The sequence below is a fragment of the Ctenocephalides felis genome, unplaced genomic scaffold (assembly GCF_003426905.1).
Source record: "Ctenocephalides felis isolate EL2017-DRISC unplaced genomic scaffold, ASM342690v1 CF-g0.4_SCAFFOLD_00845, whole genome shotgun sequence".
NCBI lineage: Eukaryota > Metazoa > Arthropoda > Insecta > Siphonaptera > Pulicidae > Ctenocephalides > Ctenocephalides felis.
Genome location: NW_020536999.1, coordinates 35,672,697 through 35,685,757, shown reverse-complemented (window position 1 = coordinate 35,685,757; position 13,061 = coordinate 35,672,697). Strand labels below are relative to the sequence as shown.

The 13,061-nt window shown below is 28.5% G+C and overlaps 1 protein-coding gene across 1 annotated transcript in view; it reads left to right on the top strand.

Annotated features, from left to right (window-relative positions):
- The window catches only part of LOC113375830 (hemicentin-2-like), a 378,080-nt gene that overhangs the window by 104,390 nt on the left and 260,629 nt on the right, over positions 1-13,061 (top strand). The gene's annotated exons all lie outside the window — the stretch shown is intronic.

Here is a 13,061-nt window from a genome sequence, read left to right as displayed (position 1 = left end):
ACCACGTGAATTTACGGAATACGAGCTGCTTGAAAATAAAATACGAACAAATTTCTTTAAAATATGGTGGCATTATATTTTTTTTTAACATTAGATTCATATTCTCAAATGTAGTCGTATTTTCTATCGAATTTTCAGATTTATGGCTCGTGTTGATTGTCATTTGCGATAAAACTATTAAGCACTAGTGCGATGTCGTTATTCATGTACGTTGACACTAATGTTCCATAGAAAATACATCTTGCTAAATATTCGCTTATTACCATAAATGTATTAGTTATAAATGGTAACGTAAAATGTTATAAAAGTTGTTTGCTACACTTTGCGGTGTTGGCACAATTTATTTGATATTTTTTCTTATAGTTATAGAAAATATTGAAATGTACATCTAATTTTCAATACACACAGATATATATTACATTATATTTTATTTAACATTTCTGTCCTTGATACTTTTAAATTATTATATCGACGATGGCCTCAAAATGTCGCTTCGAAGTCGTTGTTATTTTAAATATTTAATTACGGATTTCATCGCATTTTTAGAATTCCGCTTGTTTTCAAATAAAGACGAATTCGAAATAAACCTATATCACAAATTAGAAATCAGGCATTATTTCCGAACGGGCGGACCCGTTGAAAGCATGTTGCCTTAATCTATAATCATCCATGTCTATGTTGCGTCTTTGTATTTCCGGACAAACGAGATTTCTCTATTATCTCGACCTACTGTCAACTGGGACTCCGGGTTCTTCCAAATATTGCTAGTCAGCCACTACAAAACTACTGTTGTTTTAAATAAGAAACTTAAATTCGACATATGTATTAAATATTGCAAGATAATATTAGTAGTGTATATAAATATAAATTATGAAACCTGTGGCTTTATGATACTATCATTTGAATATTATAATATATTAATGTTGATTAAATAAAATTCATCAGAAAATGGCTGCTTAAATATTTTTCTTTTATTTATTAAGGGGCACAACTAGTGTGAAATTTTCAGAATATCGAATTTTCTTATTTCGATATATACCTTTGAAAATAACATACCAAAATTTTAAATCGATATCTTAAATAGTTTTTGAGTCACAGCCATTTAAAGAGTATATGTATAGTATGTAGTACAACGATAATTTAATCTTTAAACGCGTTTTTCTCGAAACAGCATTTTCCGAATTTGCTGCAGCGATTACTCAAAAACAAATAATCCGATCACTATCAATTTTTTTCTATATGTTCTATTATAGTTCTCTGTAAAATGAACTATCGATTTTTTGATCGGATCAAAAGTTTTAAAAAACGCTGTCATTTTGTCAATTTTTGATTTTTTTTCTTTATCGTAGTTCATTTTACAGACAATATTATCTAGTTTAACGAGATTTTTTTTTAAAATTTCATCCACGTAGAAGGCCGGAATCACTGCAGCAGTGAAGGGCCTTTTTTTGTCGCGCCGTTGGAGATCGACGATAACTTAAAAAATATTAAATTTTTTTTCACAATAATTTTACTATGTATTCTTCTATGTATAAATATATGCCTGAAATTTTGAAATGATTGATAAAGTTACACTAGTTGTGCCCCTTAATTCTGATTTATATTGAAATTGATGTTTTTTTATTTCTTAATATTTATGAACTATTATAAACTAAAGCACTCGTGTAATGGAGTTTCAGATAATTATAATGGATATTCATACATATTCAAGCAACCCAAAATTATCTGAAACTTAGTAAAATGTATATATATATATATATATATACGATATATATATATATATATATATATATTGCTTTTAAAAATAGTAATAATAATAATGAATAATCCTGTCTGAGGACAGAATTATAAGAGGAGCTAACTCCATCTCGATTGAAATAAGTTATTGCAGAATATTTTGATTACTTTCTCGTATTTTTTCCTATGAAATATAATCCTTTAACAAGAATGGACAAGATGTTATATATAAAGGATAATATATATATATACATATATATATATATATAGATATATATATATATATATATATATATATATATATAATAATGAGGTTTTCTATAAAATTTGTTATGAACATATCATACATTACAAAAAGTGATGAGAAATAATTTCTTCAAAATGTAATCTGTATCTATCAACTTTAATAATTTTATTTTAAATAAAAAAATAATTTTACTTTTTTATTATTATTATACACAAGCAACAGATCAAAATTTCATCAGATTTTATTACTATTACAGTCCTTATTACAAATTTTGCGATAGCACAAACTCTTTTCACTACACTTAAAATTACTAAAAGCAACATTTCACCTGTTCCTTTTGAGTAAATAAGTACTTGAAATGTAAAAAAAGCACTCGCCAAATTTTATTAACTCCTTTGCTCATCAGCAATTCTGAGCGCCATTACAAACACTCTCTTAGCGCAAAGCAAACCGTGGAAAAAAGGAACCTATGTCTGGACAGGGCGAAAAAAAGACGAATGTGTACGCATTCACAAACACTGAGGAATATCAACACACACATTTACAACTTAGAGAAAACGGATATTTCCACTCGAGAAAGCACTTCTTTTCAATCTAGTGTAGAAGGCACGATTCGGCTTATCTGTTGCCAGCGAGGTTTGCGCACTCGAAACGGCGATGTCCGAGTGAGTATTATTATTATTCACTATGGATAGTAAAACACGGTTTCGCTTTTTGGATTTCTTAGTGGACTCTGACCCTTGCGGAGATCGGACATGTCTTGAGGTGTGTTGCCTGAAGCGGTTTCTTAGAGCGAATTTTCCATGGAATACGGATGCGAATACTTGCATTATTTATTTAGTTTATGCGTTTTAGAAATTTTAATGAATGGGTTAGATCACTTGCTATATCTATAAAGTTACTCATGGCTTTTATACGATATATAAATTATCATACGTACTTAATGAAAACCACTTGTTTGTTAAATGAAGAAATAATTCGTAGTATGCCAATAACTGACTTTTTGCTTAATTATTTTTGATAAATCTGTTATATTTTTGTGGCTTTAATTTTAAAGATAGCTTAAACAGTTTTCTAAAATTATACCAATAATTAGGGCATTCCATGGTGTAATGGTTAACCCCGCTGTGGACAGTAGCGAAGACCATTTTTACTTGAAAATATATATGAAAAATATGTTTTCAACTCAAAATAGACTATGAAATGGCAATGGAAAACAACTCATCCTAATCTACTCTGAATCGTGTTGGACTTTAACCCAGCTCACGGGCCCGTCCTAGTAGGGCAGTATTACCCTTTAATTATTATTATACCAATAATAAGGGCCAAAAAATATATGAATGCTTGCATGAACTTCAACATTTTTAACGATTGTAATTTTTAATATACAACGTGATAACGTTCAAATTTTTTAAAATGTTTTTTTTTCTCTATTAGATTGACTATGATTACATTTATATTGAATGGCTTCACGCAATGATTCTCAAGAATTTCTTTGACTTTTCACATTTTTTAACTTTTTTGTTCATTAAATTTTGAACAATAAATAAAGAAAAATTATAGTGCCAGTATACATTATTCCTATGTTTAGAATCTAAATCCAGTAACTTCAGATAGGACAAATAAACCTTTCACTGGTTTTGCTGTTAGCACCTACACTTTCATTTTATAAATGAATCACTCAATTAAAAAAATAAAAAAAATAGATAAAATTTTATGCACCTACTGGATTTAATATTGGACACAAAATATTTTGTTTGTTTTGTTTATTATTTGCGATTGATTTTAAAAATACAATTATGAGTATGTTATAATTATACAGTGAGCTACAATTAGCAATCGATTCCAATTAACGTGAATTTTTAATCCGCAATAAAACTAACCAAATATTACAATTTTTGATACTGTTGCATATTAAAACTAAATAATGATACAATATATGAAATAATTACTTTTAATTCTACTTCAGTATGAATGCAAATAACGGTATGTTTGCGTCGGGTAATCAAAATGTAGATGCTCAGAGTGGATGTACTTAATAAAATCCGGTATAAAAATAAAAAAAACTCATTTGTGATAGAATTTATTTAAATATATTAATAGCTATGTGAACGAAGTGCAGATCGCGTTCCAATGTTATATGCTTAATGAGTTTTTACCCGGTCATCTGGCGAAACTAGAAAACTATTCCGATTCATCTCGTTAAATGCGTTGATCGTTAGGCCAACGACTGACCCATTTAATAAAATGGAACGGATATCCGTTTTCCACCCGTATGGACCAGGCTGCTATATGGAGTCAGAAGTCGAGAACCCATTTTTACAATAATATTTGAGTGAAAATTATTTTATTTATTTTAAATCAATCTGTTAACATCTGTAATTATCTGCATCACGGACGTGAATTATTTTTTATTGTGATGCAGAATATGAATGCTATATCATTCAAATTTTAACGTTAATTATTTTGAATTTAATTCTATATTTATACGTTTTTGTAATTATTATTTCTTTAGGTAATTTTGGAACTACCCAATCATTTTTTAAGAGTACAATTAATTTTTCATTAATATTTACATCCATGTGTAAAGAACTAAATTTAGATGGCATCTAGACTTTTATGTGCCTTAGCTTTTTATATATTTTTAAAGATTAAACTATTTCAGAATATGTGTTTTATCAACATTTAAATTATTTTCAGAGATTTTCTGACTATTTGAAATTTTTCTGTGTATTCTTAAAATGTATAAAAAATTAATAGTAAAAATATTGTTTGCTATTTTACGGCCTTTTGAAAATCACATATAATTCACGCTTCTAGACTAAAATATTCTCCTAAAAAATATGAATTGATAATCAGCAACTTTGCAAATTGCGACGATAAAATTTTCAAGTGTTAATATTATTTATTTATTATTTATTTTTACTATTCATATTATTATGATATTATTATTTGCTCTTTCCTAAAAACTAATAAATACGATTTTCAATTGACATATTTTATAAAAATCTATAATATTTGTAATTATATTAATTAAATTTAATTCATTGTACGTGTTCTAACAATGCACTTTATAGAAAGTACACACATGAAAACGTTCATTATTTCTAACTTTATTAAATTTTCATATAAATGGTATTTTACAAATGGTTGCTGCTATTATTGAGAAAACGTAGGAGAAAAAGCTCAGTTTTGGCTGACATACCTACATAAAACATACATTTTTTAATTTGAATGGTTGAAACTAATTAGAATTATTTGAAACGTCGAATAAACAGACAGTTAAATCTGATTATCTGCCTATTGATCTGGTAATAGTGACAGCATTATAGCACTGTACTTTCTACAATGCACTTGTGATTTTTTTTTGAAATTTCAGTAAAAATTGTTTGCTAGAAATTTTGATTATTTAATTATAGTATATACAAGGCAAATCATCTAAAATTTATATATATATATATATATATATATATATATATATATTTTATACCCCAAGAAAATGTTTCTATATCCTGTATCCTTCTCATCTCAAGGGTATATCTGCGTGAGATGATTCGAATCTGTCGAAACTTTGCTGATGGGCACATCCTTCTTGATGTGTACGCACGCATTACGCAAATCAATTATTTATTGCAAAACTTATGTTAACCTCTGACTTATTTACTATATTTCTATCTGCCGAAATATTTAATAAAAGTTTTCCTAGTTAGATACTGTACTATAACGAACCAGACAATCACATACTAATAATTGCACTAGGTATTGATAAATATTATGATGCTGCTGATACTTTCTGGTACTATATTATTATATACTTATCCATAAGTTACTTACTTTATTCCTTGATATAAGCATATATGCAAGCTACCCCTTTCTTTATTACTAAACAAATTATTAACACGTATTTATTAATATTAGTTGAATAAGTCGTATCAGTTTTTCCATAATTAAGCAAAAACTAATTAATATATATGTAAGTCAGGCAATTACACAATTATTCATTAAATTTTAATTCATTATTTCAACCAGTGTTAATAGTAGTCATTCGAAAAACCATATAATTTTATAAAAAATTATATTGATGTACCAATCGTATATAAGTACTTTAATGAGCCAATATATTTAATTATAAATAAAATTTTCAATAACAATATTGAAATGATTAATTTTAGGTATATCGTATATTTATTTTTTCATAATTATTAAAATACTTTAAAATATATTTACACTTTATAAAATTATATATTCATTAAAATTTAATTCAATATTTTTATTATGCTTTATAATAGGTAGTCTTTTATAGAGCCACAACATTTAATAGAAAACCGATTTTTCAATCTCATATTTATTATAACGAATTTATTTTGTTATTATTGAATTGATTTTGTTACTTCGATCCATACTTCCTTTCATATCGATTCTATTGATATTCATATAAAATTTTAGTAATACTATCAATACGTTAGTGCTTTATATTAAAATTCTTTTGAATAGTTGCTTCTATTTTATGGTAACAATTACTGCAGGATTCCGGTCATAATGTATGATCGAAACTGCTCCGATGGCTTGGTTTGTAATAAATGTATGCAATATTAAATTGGACAAAAGAATTAAATAATGTATGGGAGAATGTAGAATTTCATTTTGCGGAAATATGCACATAACATAGTAATAACCAATATCGGATGGTTCGGATATTTTTGGTGGTTTGAGGAGAATTTGAATTTATATCAGAATTTGTATTTTAAGAGATAGATATCCAAACACCTGAATATAATAGTAAAAAAAGATATTTAATTTTAGTAATTTAGATGCAGTCAATTTTAAATTTATTGTCTGGAAAATAATTTCCGATATTTTAGTGGCTATGTTGTTAAAGTGAATTGTTGCTAAGGTTGGTCACAAGTCCAAGTATTTAAAGTCTGTTTATTTACTTTTTTAATTTTATATTCTATTTTAGAAATGTTTACGTACTTTTTGTCTCAAACAGTAGCAAACAACAAATATACAATTACAAGTCTTGTGTCGTAGTATCATCATGTCTACTCTTACATGCGTCTTCAACCTTAGGTGGAAACTTAGTAAACTCTAAGTGTCACGTAATTCTGTGTTCATTCTTGCACAATCGTTTGTAACCCGTTTGTTTGCTTATTTGCGATAAACAGATGTAACATTGATGGATTTAACATCGAATTCATATTGCATTTGTAGAATTTATATACAAAAGGCAGTACAGAAATGACTAGCATTGGATAACTCAAATATAGTAAATACGTAACTTAAAATGATTTGAATTGTAATTTTATTAGTAATAGTAAAATTATTTCTAATTTAATTATAATGGAAATTAAGATCAATAATCTTATTTTGCTATGGATTGTTTGGAGCAATAGTTACTAGTGAGCAATGATTTAAAATAGTAGTGATCACTGAACATAAATTGATTTGATTTATTGACATATAATTTTTTCTGATACTAATATCTTTTACCCCTGTAATAGCTATATTTGAGAAATATTTTGAGTGAAATCTTTTTCATTATTTCGTGATTTTAGAAAAGGCAAACCCATTAAACATGGAACTACGTGATCCGAATCACTTCAAGCTCAGCTTCCCTTATAAGAAAGGCGGGCAACATTAATTAATCATGTTTTTAGGCACAGATACGAATATTAAGTACAAACTTCACAAGGTCAAAAACAAGATACTGAATGACAGATTATCCGCGAGTTTCAGTCGACTGTTGACAGTTGAAGTTAATCTTCCTAAATATTACATAAAACGGAACTTCCCTTAAATATTCAACGTAAGCTCTCAGTCTTCATAAAAATAGACATGTTCCCGGTATATTGATCCGATAATGTAATTTTGTAATAAAGTAGAATTCTCAATAAATCGGATTTGGAATATTCAGTTTTCCGGCGTAATTGTAAAATATCTACTGCAAAGACGCAATTTATTACCAAATATTAAGATGATTTTAAAACATTTACTGTTAAATAATATTTAATCAAATTCGTTATTCGATAATCAAAATATAGAACAAAATCGTTGAAAAAAAATTGCCTATAAATATGTAACTCTATATAATAATTATAATCAAAACTGGTATTTTACAACTATTGAGTTGTTTTACCAACATGTCAATATAGTATACAATGTTCCTTTATGGTTGACAATTGTAAATTCCCCAAATTTACTTAATGTCTTTAACTGGACAGTTGTAAATAAAATAGAAAAAAAAATGTATTTTTGCATAAATACAACAAAAATTAACTAATTGTAAGCAAAATACCAAAAAATTTTGGTATTTAATCATTAATTGTTTCTACTACTTATTTATTTTATTGCTTTGAAATTATTAACTTCTTGTAATTTTTAGAAGTTATAACATTCAGATTGTTTCTGATCTTGCTGAGAAGTCCGAATTCTATTTATTCAATATACATTTGGGTCTTTGTGGGAGGATTGCAATAGTCTTATGTTTATTAAATTACAAAAAAGTGTTAAAAATATATTAACATATTGTAGAACTCCAAAATTTACTTTGCAATGCAAAAGATCCTTCGGAAAGTCTTAAACGATCTCACAATCACTTCTGCAGCTGTAAAGGAGTGAGACTGCTAACTTCAGTAAAGTACTGGTTACTTTAAAATGATAATATAGAATGATTGAAGGCTTTATTATCAAATAATTAGCGATTTTAGAATATCTTCACTTCTTCTCTAAAAGTCAATTTGTGAAACAACCATTTTGCAATAGTCTGTAGTAGGGTTTGTCGGTTTTCAAAAACCGGTTTTAAAAACTGTTTTTTGGCGAAAATTAAGGAATTCTAAAACCGGTTTTTTAGTGAAAAAAGTCGGTTTTTACTGTATATATGGAAAATGACAAGTACAACCAAATATAAAAGGTAGATGAAAGCGTTTTGATTCTTGAAATCATATCGGTTCATTAGCATTTCATATCTTATCAGTCTGCGATGGTTCCCAGAAAGGTTTTGTATATATTAATTTAGATTTTTATACCAATGTTTATAATAATTTGAATCAGTGTGACTTCTTCTTGAAGAAGTAACTTCCTCTACTCAAACTTAAAAAAAGGTTTAAACCCTAGAAGCCACCAATTAAAGAACAAAAAATTTAGAATCATTAAATCAGGCTTTAAAAACAATTAAGCATGAATAACGAATAATTATTTTCAAAGTTATTTAATCAAGATAAACTATTATTTTTTAGTTATACTAATTAAAATTAAAATAATTATGTTTACTATCTATAAAATTGAACAATAAATACATTCAGTCAAATGTTGCTCTAAATTACACTATATTTGCGAATAAATTACATAATATCCGAGAAAAATTTATTTTCTAAATAAAATTCGAAAACCGGTTAGAGCCGGTTTTTTAGTAAAATTAAAATTCGAAAACCGGTTTTCTGAAATGTCGGTTTTTGTATAAACCCTAGTCTGTAGTTAAGGACGTGGCGTCGGAGTTGTGTGCAAGTGATAAAATTTTACTAAAAGTTTGAGTATTTTTTATTGTTTGCTGATTCCGATAAAATACTGATAGTCGGATTATTATTCCTGAAAATTGAAATAATAATTAAAGAAAATTTTTATTATATTTTTAACTTCCCGTAGGGCAAGTTATAGTAATCGCAAAAAAATCGAAAATGAAAATTTTTATATATCTTTACGTTTCAGAGGTTTCTGAACATTTTGGCATACCTTAGAAAAAATGGATGTATGTGTGTGTGTGTGTGTGTGTGTGTGTATGTGTGTGTGTATGTATGTATGTATGTATGTGTGTGTATGTATGTGCGGATACAAATTTTCGTCGACGATTTCGGGAACACGGATCAACCGATTTGAATAATTCAAAAAACATTCGATTCGTATTGATAAGGAGACGTGCTGATTAGTTTTTGGCAAAGGCAGGTCAAGCCGTTCCGAAGATACGGGGCAAAAAGTTCCGAAAACGGTAACTCAGTTTTTAAGAGAACGGAGCGTCCGATTTCAATAATTCAAAAAACATTTTATTTGTATTGACAAGATGAAGAATCGATACAACTTTCATGAAGGTAGGTCCAGCGGTTTCGGAGATATAGAGGAAAAAGTAAAAAAATGAGCCATTTGGCGGTCAAAAATGATCATTAGACATATGCACATCAAATTATCAGACATTTTATAGAGATTTTAACAATAAGTATACATTTTGTTAACATTCCTATGGGTTCCGTACCAATGCTTATGCGTTAGACAGCGACGCGGCGCTTACGCGCTTTATATTTTGTCTCTATGTAGTTAAAGCAGTACGATTGCTTTGAAAAAAAAGTTCAGATCTTCCACAATATGTCAAAATAAAGAAAAAAAAATTTTTTTCAAAAAAAAAATTTTTTTTAAAAAAATTTTTTTTAAAAAAAAATTTTTTTACAAAAATTTTTTTTTTCAAAAAAAACTAATTTTTTGTCCAATTTATAGTTTCTCAAAAATCTTATTTTTCAAAGTAATTTTTTTTCAAAAATGTTAATCGTTTTAAAAAAAAATAATAATTTTTGGTACGGGAAGTTCCAGCAATTTGCCTTAAGGCACGATGCCCTAATTGCCTCAAGAAAGAATTCCACTTACAGCTAGTTTTAAAATACGCTTGATACTCTTAACGTAGAAGTGCTTGTACTCTAACCCTAGAAGCCGATCCGTTGATTTGGCAATGGTCTGTGTAAACGACCTCGGTGTTGGAGTTGTAAACAAGCCAAGAATCTCTTTTAAAGCGATAGAGTTAAGGCTCGGACGTGAGCATATAAAGAGTTTCTTTACTGGGACAGAGATAACGATTCAACATGGCCGCGCCAAGAAACGACGAGTAATGCGTTTGAAGCATGAGGCTCGCTCTCCGAAGAAATATTGACAATTATCGGTTCTCACAATGCCGATAAAAGTTGAAATGGCGACTTTATAGCGATACCGAACTCTGCGCAGATATTAAGTGAAATATGTTAAAAGATTTATAGACGACGAGAGAGAATATTGTAAATGGAGGGCAAAAAATATATTTCCAATAATCAGATTTACAGTCGGCCGAACGGTTGTAGGCCTTTGAACGAACGGTGTTTAAGAACCGCGTAGGCGATCAGATATTTCTGCGAAACTCACAAATGTGTAACTCGAAGAAACCTTTTCACAAAGTATAAATATATATAAATAGAATATTTATAAAGATAACAAAAACATCAAGACAAACATGATTTTGAGTTAACAATTCCAACAAACTTCGGACTCATATAAAACATAAATTTAGTTATTAATTAAATGTTAAAACTGAACAAGCATTGTGAGCCTCTTGATTTTTGTATTACTATAAAAATATCAGAAACTATTTTTTTTACTGAAAATCTATCAATCTTACAAAATTTTATTTTCACATTAAATAAAGTCTTCTATCTACATCTGTTACATTTCAATTCAATTCTTTTTATTTCATAATTTATTCAAAATTTCTCAAGTTGTCTCATCATAGCAAATATCAAACACTAAAAATATTTACTGTTTACCAACTGTTATCATAACATACAATCGTATCACATTTAATTTGTGCTTTAAATAGGAAAAGCTATTGCAACCATTTGATTGAATTTTTATGAGTGTTTCTGAGTTATTCCAAATATCAACAAAAATAAAAACTATTACCAATTACTGATTATTATTAGAATTTGAAAATTTTATCATATTTCAAATGAGAAAGTTTCGTACAATTTCGTTAAATTATACATCTTTTATCTTTCTATATTTTAGAATTGATTCTCGTTCCTATTGAAATTTTGTAGAACTTCTCACATGGTTGCATAAAAAATAACAAATGCACCTATCAAGTGTTACTAGTTTTTGTGTTGTTTTCTAAGATTTCTTTCCTGGGCTTACTCGTAGGTGAGTGGATAGAATGATTGGACTTGAATCAGGTGTACCGGGTTCGATCCCGCTTCGAGCAACCTGCTGTCAAGCAGCAATGACAACGGATTTCACTTGGAAATATAGAGAGCAATATGTCCAAGGGAAAATAGCCCTTATCTGGCATTGGTATGAAAGATCTATTAAAGAAATTGTAATGATGATTTATTGCACAGAGATGGGACGATAGTTAGTTTTGCCATCTGTCGTACCGACTATTATTGAGTAAAATTAGTGCAAAAGCTTATAGGACTCTTGAGTTCTGATAGCTGGAAAAATAAAAAAGAAGAAAAACTTAGTATATTTTGCTTATCTATTTTACAGTTTTCGAAATTGATTCTAGTTTCGATTGCCATTTTATAGAGTTTTCTGATATTCAAAAATGTCAAAAGCAATAATAATTACTGTTTGCAAATCATTATTGGATTTTTTTGTAATTTATTATATTTGAATTTTGACCTGGAGACGAGAAATTTATACAACTGTTACATTTTCAAATATATTTCCTATATTTTAAAATTGATTCCCGTTTCGATTGAAATTTCATAGGAGTTCCCCCGCATCATGTTGGACACAGGTCGTTCGCAAGTAACAAGCTCCCCGGTAGCGCGTTCCTATTCCCATTCGGTTCAAATGAAACATGTGTCCGTTTCACATCGTATTATACATGCGCCGAGTTACGTAGTATTACTCTTCTGGGCCACTGTTCCTGAGTCAATTTTCTTTCTATGGTTGGATGGATTCACTATCTTTTTCCAAACTCTCGTTCTATGCTGCAAATTAGCTCAGCAGCTGGTAAATGTTTTATAAAGATCGGATAGAACGCTCGAAGGAGATATTTCAGAGCTTGGAAGTGAAATATTTTACTATGTAGTTTAAAACGTATGTTTTCGGATTATTCATATTGCAGATAGTAAGAATAAGTGAATACTGTTGATATAGTCAATATTTGCACATGCGAATGGATTGATGAAATTATTATAATTTTTTATACTAACATTTTGTAGTGAAAATTTGATGAGCAACTGGCGAATATTTTCTGAACCTCCAGAATATATAGGGATCCCATCGATGACAACAAATTATGCTCGGTTTGCTGGCACCAATATGTGGAAGCGATGATCAGTAAATA